Below are 12,537 nucleotides of genomic sequence, written 5' to 3' on the forward strand. Positions count from 1 at the left end.
AGTGCCAAGTATTCTGTGGTGCTTGAGTGCTCGGGTCCCCGTAAGACGTTCAAGCACAATGAAGCAGAGTATTTCCCTTCCGAGAGCGCAGGAACTCCTGTGTCAGCCGGACTCTTTTTCTGGGGACAAAAGAGAGAGATCCTCCAGAAAATCCTTGAGTTTCACATTAATTTCCTTGTGGTCGCTACTCGAGTCGACCATGTCCGAGCATCCGACGTGCTCAATTCAAGTACCGAGCATGTTAGTGCTTGATCATCACTGCTAAAGATATTAAGCATACCAAAGTCTCCTCCAAAACAGAAGCAAGTTTAGGCCCTTTGACCTCTAAACTACTAGATGGCCCCCTAAGGCCCCTCTCACCCAAACAGCATCCTACTGTGCCCTGACGGGACAATGACAGGGACATGCTTATGATTTGGAGCCTGCAGCAATTGTTGTGCTCTGTAATCTTCAGCTCGTTACATGATGTTTTGCTGTCATTCACCAGACACGTGAGCTGGGCCAATGGAAGCTTGAGGGTGCAGCTCACATCGTGCTACTTGCAATACTCCTGTGACAGGCGTCTCTATGGCAACATATCATGTTTGTGCTGGTGATAACAGGGGAGACTACTTCCATAGCAACCACGCCAGTATTCGCTGGTTAATTAAAATTGCAGAGCATATAAAAAGCTACTCCTCTGGTGTGACATAAAAGAATGGAGAAGGATGCTTGTTTCATTATGTTTCTCTCGCCCAAAGAGCAAACCACAACGACATAGCTCAAGGTATAATGACTTGCACATTCTCCAACATTGTTTTCACTTCGTCTTCTCCTGTCCTCTGGCAAAATTAGGTACACCGTCACGTCACATGATTACTTTCACATGCACTGCATCCAAATCCTGTGACTCAAGTATTCATGAAAAATCCCTTCCTCCTCCCCTCCTAAAAAAAGTAGAGCAGATTACCATAGAGGGCTGCAATGTTCCTTTGCAGTCACTGGCTGACATCCTGGAGTCTTTCCAACATTCTGGACCTGATGACATCATCCTGCCTGACTGGAACCTCCTCCAAGGAGTCTTTCCTCTCACAGACTTGACTCTTAAGGCCCCCATACACATTACATAAAAATGAGCTGATGAAGGTCCCAAAATACATAGACCAATATTGGATTTTTTCTTTCAATGATCAGATCATCAGCCGTAAAAATCCAAGATGACAGAATGTTATTATTTAGTTATTAATTCTTTTCACTCTGTCAAAATGTTCACCAAATCAGCCACCAATTATTTGTAACTAGATGGTGGCCCGATTCTAACGCATCGGGTATACTAGAATATGTATGTCCACGTAGTATATTGCCCAGCCACGTAGTATATTGCCCAGCCACGTAGTATATTGCCCAGCCACATAGTATATTGCCCAGCCACATAGTATATTGCCCAGCCACATAGTATATTGCCCAGCCACATAGTATATTGCCCAGCTACGTAGTATATTGCACAGCCCACGTAGTATATTGCCCAGCCACGTAGTATATTGCCCAGCCACGTAGTATATTGCCCAGCCACATAGTATATTGTCCAGCCACATAGTATATTGCCCAGTCACGTAGTATATTGCCCAGCAACATAGTATATTGCCCAGCCACGTAGTATATTGCCCAGCCACGCAGTATACAGCAGAGCCACGTAGTATATTGCCCAGCTACGTAGTATATTGCACAACCCACGTAGTATATTGCCTAGCCACATAGTATATTGCCCAGCTACGTAGTATATTGCACAGCCCACGTAGTATATTGCCCAGTCACGTAGTATATTGCCCAGTCATGTAGTATATTGCCCAGTTACGTAGTATATTGCCCATTTACGTAGTATATTGCCCAGTGACGTAGTATATTGGCAAGCCACATAGTATATTGCCCAGAGACGTAGTATATTGCCCAGCCACGTAATATATTACGTAGCCACGTAGTATATTGCACAGCGATGTAGTATACAGCACAGAGCCACGTAGTATATTGCCCAGTTACGTAGTATACAGCACAGAACCACGTAGTATATTGCTCAGTCATGTAGTACATTGCCCAGCTACGTAGTATATTGCCCAGCCACGTATGCCACAGGTTAAAAAATAAAAAATAAACATACTCACCTTCCGATCCAAGGGCCCGGTGTAGTTCTGTCACCGCGAGGCAGCTACCGCTCCCAGGGTGTGGTGACATCATGGCAGGTCCTTGTCGCATACCATCATTGCCACCGGAACTTGCCGGTTGCATGGAGCGGTCACCGAAGCGTCGCGAGGAGCGTGAAAGGCGGCGGAAGGTGAGTATATAATGATTTTTTATTTTTTTATTATTTTTAACATTAGATGTTTTTACTATTGACCCTGCATAGGCAGCATCAATAGTAAAAACTTGGTCACACAGGGTTAATAGCGGTGGTAACGGAGTGAGTTACCCACGGCATAACGCGGTCCGTTACCACTGGCATTAACCCTATGTGAGCGGTGACTGGAGGGGAGTATGCGGGCGCCGGGCAGTGACTGCGGGGAGGAAGGAGCAGCCATTTTCTTCCGGACTGTGCCCGTTGCTGATTGGTCGTGGCTGTTTTGCCGCAACCAATCAGCAACTTGGATTCCATGACAGACAGAGGCCGTGACCAATGAATATCCGTGACAGACAGACAGACAGAAGGACAGAAAGATGGAAGTGACCCTTAGACAATTACATAGTAGATGTTCGAAATTGGCCTTTTCATTCAACCTTAAAGGTCTTGTCCGGTGGAACCAAGTTATCACCTATCCATAGGAAAGGTGATAACTTGCTGATTGTTGGGGGCCCGACTGTTCAGACCAGCACTGATCAGCATGACGTAGAATTTTTATACCTTACGGGGAACTTTTATTCCTGTTACAAAATGTAATGGCAGGTCAAACGCCCAATTGCCGCTTTATTCTTTCTCTAAGGGGCTGCGAGTGCAGCGCTCGGCAGCCTCACAGGGAATGAATGTAGAAGTGGTCAGGTGTATGCACCGCCGCTCTATCCTGACATGGATAACATTTACCCGTTCTGCTAATCAGTGCGGGTTACAGCAGTTAGACTCCAACTGATCAACCTCACTGTTGACCTTTCCCTAGTACAGGTGATAACTTGTTTTCACCAGAGAACTCCTTTAAGTGTGTAGGATCCCTTGCAGGTGCTACATTTTCTTAATCATCCCATATACAGTACAGACCAAAAGTTTGGACACACCTCATTTAAAGGATTTTCTGTATTTTCATGACTATGAAAATTGTAAATTCACACTGAAGGCATCAAAACTATGAATTAACACATGTGGAATTATACACGTAACAAAAAAGTGTGAAACAACTGAAAATATGTCTTATATTCTAGGTTCTTCAAAGTAGCCACCTTTTGCTTTGATGACTGCTTTGAACACTCTAGTTATTCTCTCAATGAGCTTCTAGAGGTAGTCACCGGAAATGGTTTTCAATTCACAGGTGTGCCCTGTCAGGTTTCATAAGTGTGATTTCTTGCCTTATAAATGGGGTTGGGACCATCAGTTGTGTTGAGCAGAAGTCTGGTGGATACACAGCTAATAGTCCTATTGAATAGACTGTTAGAATTTCTATTGTGGTGAAAAAGCAGCTAAGTAAAGAAAAACGAGTGGCCATCATTACTTTAAGAAATGAAGGTCAGTCTGAAAAATTGGGAAAACTTTGAAAGTGTCCCCAAGTGCAGTTGCAAAAACCATCAAGCGCTACAAAGAAACTGGCTCACTTGAGGACCGCCCCAGGAAAGGAAGACCAAGAGTCACCTCTGCTTCTGAAGATGTTTATCCGAGTCACCAGCCTCAGAAATCGCAGGTTAACAGCAGCTCAGATTAGAGAACAGGTCAATGCCACACAGGGTTCTAGCAGCAGGCACATCTCTACAACAACTGTTAACCCCTTTACCCCCCAAGGGTGGTTTGCACGTTAATGACCAGGCCATTTTTTACAATTCTGACCACTGTCCTTTTATGAGGTTATAACTCTGGAACACTTCAACAGATCTTGGCGATTCTGACATTGTTCTCTCGAGACATATTGTACTCCATGATAGTGGTAAAATTTCTCTGATATCACCTGCGTTTATTTGTGAAAAAAATGGAAATTTGGCGCAAATTTTGAAAATTTTGCAATTTTCCAACTTTTAATTTTTATGCAATTAAATCACAGAGATATGTCACACAAAATACTTATAAATAACATTTCACAGATGTCTATTTTACATCAGCACAATTTTGGAACCACATTTTTTTTTGTTAGGGAGTTATAAGGATTAAAATTTGACCAGCAATTTCTCATTTTTGCAACACCATTTTTTTTTAGGGACCACATCTCATTTGAAGTCATTTTGAGGGGTTTATGTGATAGAAAATAACCAAGTGTGACACCAATCTAAAAACTGCACCCATCAAGGTGCTCAAAACCACATTCAAGAAGTTTATTGACCCTTCAGGTGTTTCACATGAATTTTTTGAATGAACATTTAACTTTTTTTCACAAAAAATGTACTTCAGCTCCAATTTGTTTTATTTTACAAAGGGTAACAGGAGAAAATGGACCCCAAAAGTTGTTGTACAATTTGTCCTGAGTACACCGATACCCCATATATGGGGGTAAACCACTGTTTAGGCGCATGGCAGAGCTCGGAAGCGAAGGAGCGCCGTCTGACTTTTCAATGCAAATTTGACAGGAATTGAGATGGGACGCCATGCTGCGTTTGGAGAGCCACTGATGTGCCTAAACATTGAAACCCCCCACAAGTAACACCATTTTGGAAAGTAGACCCCCTAAGGAACTTATCTAGATGTGTGGTGAGCACTTTGACCCACCAAGTGCTTTACAGAAGTTTATAATGCAGAGCCGTAAAAAGAAAAAATCATATTTTTTCACAAAAATGATCTTTTCGCCCCAATTTTTTATTTCCCCAAGGGTAAGAGAAGAAATTGGACCCCCAAAATTATTGAACAATTTGTCCTGAGTACGCTGATACCCCATATGTGGGGTAAACCACTGTTTGGGCGCATGGCAGAGCTTGGAAGGGAAGGAGCGCCGTCTGACTTTTCAATGCAAATTTGACAGGAATTGAGATGGGACGCCATGCTGCGTTTGGAGAGCCACTGATGTGCCTAAACATTGAAACCCCCCCACAAGTGACACCATTTTGGAAAGTAGACCCCCTACGGAACTTATCTAGATGTGTGGTGAGCACTTTGACCCACCTAGGGCTACACAGAAGTTTATAATGCAGAGCCGTAAAAATAAAAAATCATATTTTTTCACAAAAATGATCTTTTTGCCCCCAATTTTTTATTTCCCCAAGGATAAGAGAAGAAATTGGACCCCAAAAGTTGTTGTATAATTTGTCCTGAGTACGCTGATACCCCATATGGGGGGGGAACCACAGTTTGGGTGCATGGGAGGGCTCGGAAGGGAAGGAGCGCCATTTGGAATGCAGACTTAGATGGAATGGTCTGCAGGCGTCACATTGCGTTTGCAGAGCCCCTAATGTACGTAAACAGTAGAAACCCCCCACAAGTGAACCGCTTATTGGAAACTAGACCCCTCAAGGAACTTATTTAGATGTGTTGTGAGAACTTTGAACCCCCAAGTGTTTCACTACAGTTTATAATGTAGAGCTGTAAAAAAAAAAAAATTTCACACAAAAATTATTTTTTAGCCCCCAGTTTTGTATTTTCCCAAGGGTAACAGGAGAAATTGGACCCCAATAGTACGCTGATACCTCATATGTTGGGGTAAACCCCTGTTTGGGCACAAAGGAGAGCTCGGAAGGGAAGGAGCACTGTTTTACTTTTTCAACGCAGAATTGGCTGGAATTGAGATCGGATGCCATGTCGCGTTTGGAGAGCCCCTGATGTGCCTAAACTGTGGAAACCCCCCAATTATAACTAAAACCCTAATCCAAACACACCCCTAACCCTAATCCCAACGGTAACCCTAACCACACCTCTAACCCTGACACACCCCTAACCTTAATCCCAACCCTATTCCCAACCGTAAATGTAGCCCCAACCCTAACCCTAACTTTAGCCCCAACCCTAACTGTAGCCTTAACCCTATCCCCAACCCTAACCCTAGCCCTAACCCTAGCCCTAACCCTAGCCCTAACCCTAGCCCTAACCCTAATGGGAAAATGGAAATAAATACATTTTTTTAACTTTTAAATTTTTCCCTAACTAAGGGGGTGATGAAGGGGGTTTTGATTTACTATTTATAGCGGGTTTTTTTGCGGATTTTTATGATTAGCAGCCGTCACACACTGAAAGACGCTTTTTATTGCAAAAAAAAAAATTTTTGCATTACCACATTTTGAGAGCTATAATTTTTCCATATTTGGGTCCACAGAGTCATATGAGGTCTTGTTTTTTGCGGGATGAGTTGACGTTGTTATTGGAAACATTTTCGGGCACGTAACATTTTTTGATCGCTTTTTATTACGATTTTTGTGAGGCAGAATGTCCAAAAAACAGCTATTCATGAATTTCTTTTGGGGGAGGCGTTTATACCTTTCAGCGTTTGGTAAAATTGATAAAGCAGTTTTATTCTTCGGGTCAGTACGATTACAGCAATACCTCATTTATATCATTTTTTTATGTTTTGGCGCTTTTATACGATAAAAACTATTTTATATAAAAAATAATTATTTTTGCATCGCTTTATTCTGAGGACTATAACTTTTTTACTTTTTCGCTGATGATGCTGTATCATGGCCCTTTTTTTGCAGGACAAGATGATGTTTTCAGCGGTACCATGGTTATTTATATCCGTCTTTCTGATCGCGTGTTATACCACTTTTTGTTTGGCGGTATGAGAATAAAGCGTTGTTTTTTGCCTCGTTTTTTTCTGGTAATGGTGTTCACTGAAGGGGTTAACTAGTGATATAGTTTTATAGATGGGGTCGTTACGGTCGCGGTGATACTAAATATGTGTACTTTTGTTGTTTTTTTATTATTATTTAAAGAAATGTATTTATAGGAAGAATTTTTTTTTTTTTTGAATTTTTTTTTACATTTTTTTTTTTACTTTATTTTATTTAATTTTTTTACACATGTGAATATTTTTTTTTTACACTATAACATTGCCCCGGGGGGGGCATCATGTTATAGTGTAAGATCGCTGATCTGACACTTTGCTGTGCACTGTGTCAGATCAGCGATCTGATGTGCACTTCTGGCTTCCCGGCGCTTGCTCTGAGCAGGCGCAGTGAAGCCACCTCCCTGCAGGACCCGGATGCCGTGGCCTTCATGGATCCGGGCCCGCAAGGAGGAAGAGGTAAGAGACCCTCGCAGCAATGCGATCACATCACGTTGCTCCGGGGGTCTCAGGGAAGCCCGCAAGGAGCCCCCTCCCTGCGCGATGCTTCCCTATATCGCCGGCACACCGCGATCATGTTTGATCACAGTGTGCCGGGGGTTAACGTGCTGGGGGCGGTCCGTGACCGCTCCTGGCACATAGTGCCGGATGTCAGCTGACACCCGGCTGCGATCGGCCGCGCTCCCCCCGTGAGCGCGGCCGATCGCTATGATGTACTATCCCGTCGGTGGTCATACGGGCCCACCCCACCTCGATGGGATAGTTCGTCATATGTCAGAAAGGGGTTAAGAGGAGACTTTGTGCAGCAGGCCTTCATGGTAAAATAGCTACTAGGAAACCACTGCTAAGGACAGGCAACAAGCAGAAGAGACTTTTTGTCTAAAGAACACAAGGAATGGACATTAGACCGGTGGAAATCTGTGCTTTGGTCTGATGAGTCCAAATTTGAGATCTTTGGTTCCAACGACCGTGTCTTTGTGCGACGCAGAAAAGGTGAATGGATGGACTCTACATGCCTGGTTCCCACCGTGAAGCATGGAGGAGGAGGTGTGATGGTGTGGGGGTGCTTTGCTGGTGACACTGTTGGGGATTTATTCAAAATTGAAGGCATACTGAACCAGCATGGCTACCACAGCATCTTGCAGTGGCATGCTATTCCATCCGGTTTGCGTTTAGTTGGACCATCATTTATTTTTCAACAGGACAATGACCCCAAACACACCTCCAGGCTGTGTAAGGGCTATTTGACCAAGAAGGAGAGTGATGGGGTGCTACGCCAGATGACCTGGCCTCTACAGTCACCAGACCTGAACCCAATCGAGATGGTTTGGGGTGAGCTGGACCGCAGAGTGAAGGCAAAAGGGCCAACAAGTGCAAAGCATCTCTGGGAAAGATTGTTGGAAGACCATTTCCGGTGACTACCTCTTGAAGCTCATCAAGAGAGTGCCAAGAGTGTGCAAAGCAGTCATCAAAGCAAAAGGTGGCTACTTTGAAGAACCTTGAATATGACATATTTTCAGTTGTTTCACACTTTTTTGTTAAGTATATAATTCCACATGTGTTCATTCATAGTTCTGATGCCTTCAGTGTGATTTTACAATTTTCATAGTCATGAAAATACAGAAACATCTTTAAATGAGAAGGTGTGTCCAAACTTTTGGTCTGTACTGTATGTTCACTTTATTTTACATTGTGAGCACTGGTTAATTAAAGGGATACATCCTCGAGTAGCAGCTTCTGCACTTAAAGCACAACTTTGGCGATGGCGATTTTTTTTTTTATTTCACTACTAATGTATGTTCCCTGTCTATAGTAGAATACTTACGGTGGCGGTCCCATCGTCTTCTGGTAGTTGGATCACTCCATTGTTTGCTTGTCGGACCGGAAATCACTTCTCAATATAAGTCTATGTGAGCCTGAACAAAGCCAAAATGAAGCTCTCATAGCCTTGCATTGAGAGTTTGTGACCACTAGTTATGACTTCTGGTCATTCAGGAGCTATGGTCACAAGATGGCAGAATGGGACAGGAGCTGAAGATGGCGGCTGGTATTTTACAGGGAGCAAGGACCACACATTAGTGATACCACTCTAGCAGTGAAATTAAAAAAAAAGCCAAAGTGGAACTTTAAGTTCAAGTCTAGACGGCCACATATGATGGTGTGTATGCGGATCACAATACCCAGATTCAACGTTAAATACGCCATCTGAACCAATAAAACGACTTAAGTTTGTATCATTCCCTATGTTTTCTTTGTCTTTTCTTTAACATACCTGTTTTCACATTGCTATTTTGTAATTACTAATAGAATTGATGGACAAATGTATCATTGAATTCATGAGCCTTCTGATCCTCATATTTTAAAAGGAACCTATAACCAGGTCAAAAATGGCCAGATTTTGCTCTTATTTTATTACTTATTTATTTATTTATTTATATTTTTTTAAAGATCACAATTTGCAATTAGTGGACAACCCCTTTACAAGTTAAGATGACTATAATGCTATAATGCGGTAGATTAATTTTTTAGATTAGACAGTTTTAAAAAGCATCTTAAAGTGGCACATGCCGGATAACATAGCTGGAACATCTCTAGACGGTCGGCTCTCACCACCTGTTAGATGGCTTAGTTGGGATCAATACTAGATGTTTGGCTTGAGAAAGGCTCATATGGAGCCGAAACGTTGCCCAGACATGTGGGTTGATTAAATCTCCCACATTCTCACTGAAGGAATGGAGTGATGCCTCTTTTTTTGAATACTTGTGAATTGGTGTAATCATTGGACGGATTACCTTGGGGCATTGCACCCGAAGAGGAGTAAAGTGTTGGGCTGTTCCCTTTTTTACACTGTACTAGATGTTAGCTATATTAGGCCTCTGGGGGTAAACACCAATGTTTTCATTCACTAACAAACTCGGCTCTCAAATATGGTGAGTAGTGATGAGCGAGTGTGCTCGTTACTCGAGTTTTCCGAGCATGCTCAGGTGTTCTCCAAATATTTTGGGCGTGCTCGTAGATTATGTTTGAGTCCCTACCAGCAGCAAATCATGCAGCTGCGGGGACTCAAACATAATCTACGAGCACGCCCAAGATACTCGGAGAACACCCGAGCATGCTCGGAAAACTCGAGTAACGAACACACTCGCTCATCACTAATGGTGAGGAATAGAAAAATAAAGTTATATAAGAACGTAGCAGCACAAAACAGTGCTCCTTTCGATAAACTATATCAGAATGGAATCGATAACCCTCCCGAAAAAATAAATATAAATGGGTGAAACATTGGGGTGGTATTAAGGAGAGTCTGAGGTGACATTTTCATTGCTCCCATTCTGCTTTGTTCATATCTTTCCTCCGATTACACAAATCTTTACAGAAAAATACAATTTTGTTTGTTTCCAAAAATATAAACTTGGCCTGCTCCCTGCATCTTTGTAGACGTTGACCTGGCCATTCTCACTTGGAGAATATCTAAATACTCCAGGGCTTCAGTGTAACTAAATAATTCATGTAATTAAGAATTTATGCGAATGTCAGCCTTTGGAAGACTTCTTGTGAAATAATGCTTCGCTTCTGGGAGGAGGTCATCTCCGAGAACTAAAACATGTAGCTCTTCTGCCAAACTGCGGTGTTTGGCCTTTTCACAGCAAACAAATACAATGTCACATATTTCTCTTGAGGAACATATGGTAAAAAAAATGTACACCCCCCCCCTTCCCCCTAAATACTGAGTTCAGGTGCGTTAGCCAAGTTCAGTGCAAACACATGGATAAAATCAAGCACAGCCATGTCATCTCTACAGCCATTAGTTTTTATTACATTTCCTTTCAGTGTATGTTTCCACGTGCAGTAAATGCTGCGTGTTTGACGCTGCATAGAGACGCAGCGTCCAGATGTTACAGCATAGTGGAGGGGATTTAATAAAATCCCGTCTCCACTATGCGTGGTAACACGCACGCGGCGGCCCTGCGACTCTGGACATGCGGCGCGTCTTTTAAGATTGCAGCATGTCCGTATACCTTGCGGTGACGCTGCGTCGCCGCAAGGTATAACACAGGGCCCTATGGTGGGGTGTGATGATCCCAGATGTGTGCTATGAACACATCCGGCATCATCGCGTCCCAGAAAGGGGGCGGAGCTTAGCGCAGAGCGGGTTTGCAGCTCCGACGAAACCGCCGCCCATCCTGATCGTGGACACATACCCTCAGAGTTCTATTTTTCCGATTCATTTGAGAAGAACAACGAAAATAAAATGTTTGGTTACAAGACTCAATGTTTTCTTTTTTTTACTTAACCCCTTGGCGCCGCAGGCCATTTTCGTTTTATGCATTTCTGTTTTTCGCTCTCCTTCTTCCCAGAGCCATAACTTTTTTATTTCTCCGTCAATATGGCCATGTGAGGGCTTGTTTTTTTGCAGGACAAGTTGTACTTATGAACGATATTGGTTTTACCATATTGTGTACTGAAAAACAGGAAACAAAATTCCAAGTGCAGTGAAATTGCAAAAAAAGTGCAATTCCACAACATTTTTTTGGATTTTTTTTACCATGTTCTAAAGTGCTAAAACTGACCTGCCGTTATGATTTTCCAGGCCATTACGAGTTCAAAGACTCCAAATATGTCTACAGTAGCTGGATCACGAGTCCACCTGCGGCTGTAGCGGGCACATGTCAGTTGTTCAAAACAGGTGACATGTGCCGGGAAAGATGTGGGCTCCCCACAGAAGCCCAAATCAAAGGGGGAGACACGACATGCATACATGTACGGCGCACGTCGTGAAGGGGTTAAAATTTCTTCCATTTTCATCCTTTTTGTCTGTTTCCCATAGACTATAATGTTAAAAAAAAAAAGTAACTGTCGTTTTTTTTGGTTTGTTTTTTGTTTTAAACAAACATTTGTGCAGTGGACGAAAAATGTAGTGTGCACAATAAAAACAGTAGATAATAATAATCTTTATATAGCGCTAACATATTCCGCAGCGCTTTACAGTTTTGCACAGATTATCATCGCTGTCCCTGATGGGTCTCACAATCTAAATTCCCTATCAGTATGTCTTTAGAATGTGGGAGGAAACCGGAGTACCTAGAGAAAACCCACGCAAATATGGGGACAACATACAAACTCTTTGCAGATATTGTCCTGGGTGGGATTATAGCCCAGGACTCCAGCGCTGCAAGGCTGTTGTGCTAACCACTGCGCCACCGTGCTGCCCCCTAGATGAAACAGAGACTTTTTCTTTTAGGCCCACGTGCACACATTCAGTATTTGGTTAGGTTTTTTTACCTCAGTATTTGAAAGCGGTGATAAATCCAGAAGTGGTGACGTGTTTCTATTATACTTTTCCTCTGATTGTTGCACTACATTTGGCTTACAAATACTGAACATGTGAACGTGGCCTTAAAAGGACTCTGTCGGCAAAGAATGACTGTTCAAACTAAACACTGCCGCTTGGTGCACCATGGCGATGGCGTGGACAATCATTTCAAGAAGCACTCCCTCTCCCTTCAAAGTTTGTATCCTAATATACTGCAATCATCATATTATATAGTACTGTGTACTTACAATTGCTCATTTTTGCCTTTCTACCTAGATAATGCTTCTCTTTTCTCTGCTCTATGTGGAAACAGTTAGCCTCTTGTCCCTGCATTTATCATTCTCCCCCCTGCCC

This window comes from Ranitomeya imitator, chromosome 2, assembly GCF_032444005.1.
Source record: "Ranitomeya imitator isolate aRanImi1 chromosome 2, aRanImi1.pri, whole genome shotgun sequence".
Lineage (NCBI taxonomy): Eukaryota > Metazoa > Chordata > Amphibia > Anura > Dendrobatidae > Ranitomeya > Ranitomeya imitator.